The sequence below is a fragment of the Triticum aestivum genome, unplaced genomic scaffold, assembly GCF_018294505.1.
Source record: "Triticum aestivum cultivar Chinese Spring unplaced genomic scaffold, IWGSC CS RefSeq v2.1 scaffold14334, whole genome shotgun sequence".
In the NCBI taxonomy this organism is placed as follows: domain Eukaryota; kingdom Viridiplantae; phylum Streptophyta; class Magnoliopsida; order Poales; family Poaceae; genus Triticum; species Triticum aestivum.
This window is the reverse complement of record NW_025227841.1, coordinates 5,946-10,357: the sequence shown is the minus strand read 5'-3', so window position 1 is coordinate 10,357 and position 4,412 is coordinate 5,946. Positions and strand designations below refer to the sequence as shown.

Sequence of the window (4,412 nt, the reverse complement as noted above, 5' to 3'; positions counted from 1 at the left end):
AGATATCAGGGTCCATGTGAAAGAGATTTCTAGGGGTCGGGCCAAAGAGTTCTTTATAGAATCTAGTGGCCTCTCCATATTTGAGAGCATGGATAGTATTTTTTTCGTTTGCGGCCATTAGCTATTTTATGAAAGTAGTCCGTATTGCGGTCTCCCCTGAGCAGCCATCGTTCATGCGATTGCTGCAGCCAATAGATCTCTTCAGCAACTAGCATCTCCTGAAGCTCAAAGCACACATCGAGTTTTCTACAATATAACTCCGGCAGCAGGGGGCCCTCCTCCTCTGCCTCTTCTAGTAATTCGAGCTCGAGGCGTAGTTCCTCTTTACGTTTTTTGGCATGACCAAACTTATCCGAGCCCCACCCCTTGAAATAAGACTTAAATCTTTTAAGCTTGAGATTCAGAATATCAATGGGGTCCGAGGCAGCAACCTTTCTGTTCCAGATATTAGCCACTAGGTTGAAAAACCTATCATCTTTGAGCCACGAGAGATCAAAACGGAACTCCCGAGCTTTGGTGGGTGTTCTTTTCTCCCCTTCAGTGTATATCAAGAGAGGATTGTGGTCAGGTAATTCTCTAGCCAGTTTTCTCATGGAGACCAAGGGGAACATTTTCTCCCAAGAGTCAGACATGAGCACCCTATCCAGTCTCTCGAGTGTGGGGTGGGATTGGTTGTTGGACCAAGTATACTTACCCCCACTCATATAAATTTCCCTAAGGCCCAGGGTATTGATGATAGAGTTGAAAACGTCAGTTGATTTGGATTTATTCAACTTTTTATTCTTCTCACCAGTGTGTCTCAGAATGTTAAAGTCGCCCCCAACAATATAAGGAATATCAGTATTATGGCAAAAGGAAGCCAGCTCCATCAGGAAATCCTCTCTATGCTCCTCATGAGCAGATCCATAGACCACCAGAAGGCTCCAAATATTCTTGATTCTAAGGTCTTTAACATTTAATTGTAACACATAACTCCCTTTGATGCATTTCAGCAACTCCAGGTTGCTGCTGCGAATACCACACAGAATGCCCCCAGATTTACCAATAGCAGGGATCCATTCCCAATGAAAAGAACTAAAAGGATCGAGCCTTCTAAGAAGTTTGGGGGAGAAATCTTTTTTCAAGGTTTCATGTAATCCTATAAAGTCAATGGAATGGTCACTAATGATATCAGAGAGGCAGGTGGCCATCCCCTTCTAGCCCACCCCTCTGTAGTTCCAAATGAGACCACTCATTTGGAACGGGCAGTTTGTTTTCTGGCTCTGGTGACCCTACCAGGAAGCAGGGTAGAGTCACCTGGAATACCAGCAAAATCATTTTTCTTCTTTTGACTCCTAGTCACAGGCCTAGGTAGTCGAACCTCCACTTTTTTTCTTATTTTTCTTAGCGGATTTGGATTTCACTAATTTATGATTAACCACCTCATCCTCATCCAGCCAGGCTAGATTTAGGGGGGAATTTTTACCTAGCCCATTAGTAATATACATCTCCTCACTACCTAAATTCTCATGAATATTAGCTTTCTTATCAACCAAATTGGCTCTAACTACTTCCAATTCTCTCAGAATGTCAACACAAGCAAAGTCATTATTAGGGATCAAAACACCCATTTTAGAAACTCGACTAATAATTACAAAATTAGCAAGAACAGCAAAGGCATTTTTGTCATTGAGGTTGGATTTACCTTTCATATCTCTGGCATCGATCAGATTCGCTGCTCTGGCTTCCATGTTCATGTGCTGGAGATGAGTGTTGCGCTGACTGAACCGAAGATGCAACTCAATTGCAAGAGGAGGAGTAGGAATGATCTCCTCGCAGTCAGGGTGAGGGAGTTGTACCGTGTAGTCCATGGAAACTTTCAGGTCTGGTTCAGCATCTCCCACCACCTCGGAAATCCGAGATAAGTTAGAGATGGCAGAAGTAGAAACATAAGAAACAACTTTAGTATGATTATTCACCTGCAGAGTGTGACCACTAGAAGCAACTTGATCAACAGGATCACGCTCATAATTTCCACTCGCAGGAGGTAAAATCACGCCCAGCTGGTGATCAACAGTCATTTCCAAGGCCATCTTTTCAATCGGCAGCGGACTATTGCCACCACTATTCTCACTCTCAGAAGAAGCACTGTCAGCAGGAAGATAATCCTCATCCCTAGGTGATGGCAGGCGACAGGCTTTGCCACCACGATATGAGGAGGATTTGTTCTTATCATTCCTATCAGGGGATTTGTTGTTATCTTTAGGGGGTGATTCATTCCGTTTGCGCTTGGGAGTAGTATTGTTCTAGCCAGCATAGTGCGGCACATGCACAGGTTCTTCCTCACGGATTGTATTTCTCACCAGCACTTCTTCCACCTCATATTGAAAACGATAGAAACGACCCCCTAAACATCCCTCGACAGAGGTAGGAAGCTTATCAACCTCACGGCATCCCAGCTTGGCCCGCACAGAGGAGGGGCGGTTGAGCGTCGACATGTCAATGTCCAGGGTCACCCCTTCCAGCCCTCCAACATAAGACATATTTTTGTCACACCGTTTGTTAGGAGGATTTTTACTGATTCTAACCCAAGCTACTTCAAGTAAACCCTCAGATTCTACATCCTCACACCATGGAGTAATGCGCACAACCACACCTAGAGCCTTGAGAGGAATATATTATACAAACAGAGCCTTATCCACCTCCCTTTGGTTAGGGAAACGCATCACATACTGCTGGGGGGCAATCAAGTGTGCTGAGCATCTCCACCCCTGCCCAATATACTTCTCAAATTCATCTACCAGTTGCTTAGTGGTAATCTCCCCCTTCACAATCGTGATAATGACCTTAACTATCCTCTCACTAGTCTGACTACTAACAGAATAGTCATGGATATAATGGAAACCATGCCCTTTAGCTGGGAAAGCGCACATCGCAGGTATGCATTCCCAGGGGACGAAATCGGTGCAAATCACAGATAAATGACCTTTCTTCTTGCATCTAACGCATAGGGCTTGAGGACATTTAGCAGTAGGATGCCCAAAATTAATAATTGCAGATTTGACAAATCTCAGAAGAGGTAACTAACTGATCAGGGATAGGAGGAGGCTCACGCATTTTTTCAGGAGGAGCACTCTTGTCGGTGTTCTTGCCGCTCCCCTCAGCACCCCAGCGATCATGGTGTGCTAGGTGGTCCTGCTGTGAGCCCGCAGCCTTCTCCCAACGATCGAAGTCTGTCTCGACAGATCCCGACAGGACAGTGGAGGAGGAGGCCCCCAACGCCGTCTTGGAGTCCAGACGTGGCTATCGCAGCCACGTCCACGCCCCCCCCGCTGCCTCAAGTACAACTGCAGCCCCCGTCGTCGCCACGGCCTCGCCCTTCACCGCGGTTGAAACGGCCCGCACCACGACCATGCCGCCCCGCACCAAACCCCTCCTCTCTCATCTTGGGTGGCCCGCAAGGTGAAACAACAGTGGATCTAGGTGGGGGAGATGAGACAACCTGAGCAAAGGATCTAGAATCGCCTCGGATTTTCCTCTTCCACCAGGAGAAGGAGGGAAGAACCCTAGATTTCTCTCTCTCCGGCCGCTCCCAGAAGTGGAGGAGGCAGTCCTCCAGATCCAGAATGGGGGGTGGGCGAGAGGCAGCGGCGCCGCGATATATACCAGGGGCCAGGTCCGGAACCCTAGCCACGGCATGGTCATGGCGGTCGGATGCGCCCAAGCCCACGTGTCGCAGATCCGGGTGGGGGAGCGGTTTTCCACCGGTCGGCGCCCCAGGATTCCTGAACCGGCTAGGAGGGGAGTACCGCGGCCCCCGTGAATTGCCCCCAAAACATGAGATCCACCGCGGGGGCACGACGACTCGCCGCGCATGACGGCGGCGGCTCCCCAATTCTCCGGCGGGCGGCCTGTAGGTGAGAGGGGAGGAAGACGATCCCAAACCCTAGCAAAGTGGCATGGGAAGGGGATGATGTACCCGATATTAATCACCTCATCGACGCGCAGAAATCGAGCATCTACCGTGGTGCCCCGATCGTTGAGCAGCAGCAATCATAGAGCATCCTGCCGGAGAAGAAGTTCGATGGTGGCGAAGGTGATGGAGCGCGCCGCCATGAGGTCCGGGGCGAACGTGACCCACCAGCTTGTCGACATCGGCCCAAGAAAATCTTATATCCTCCAATCCCTTCCCTGGAATTGGTTTGAGCCTAAGTTTCAAACTATGGACGTGGGACACATACCATGGGCGAACTGGCGATCGTCCCCGTCCCGTCCACTGTGGCAGCAGCAGCAGAACAAGCGAAAGTAGCCGAGGCGGGCAAGTTGTCCATGAGGCGGCACCTCCGTAGTAGAGAAGAAGTGGCAGAGGCAGGACAAGATCGTGCTCCAGCCCTAGTGCCCCATGCGTCTCTCCATACTCCGGTCGTTGTACG

General features: G+C 49.4%; 1 pseudogene; it reads right to left on the bottom strand.

Moving 5' to 3' along the window:
• Positions 1 to 1,346: 1,346 nt before the first annotated feature.
• On the bottom strand, positions 1,347 to 3,393 carry LOC123172862 (uncharacterized; annotated as a pseudogene).
• Positions 3,394 to 4,412: the final 1,019 nt, after the last annotated feature.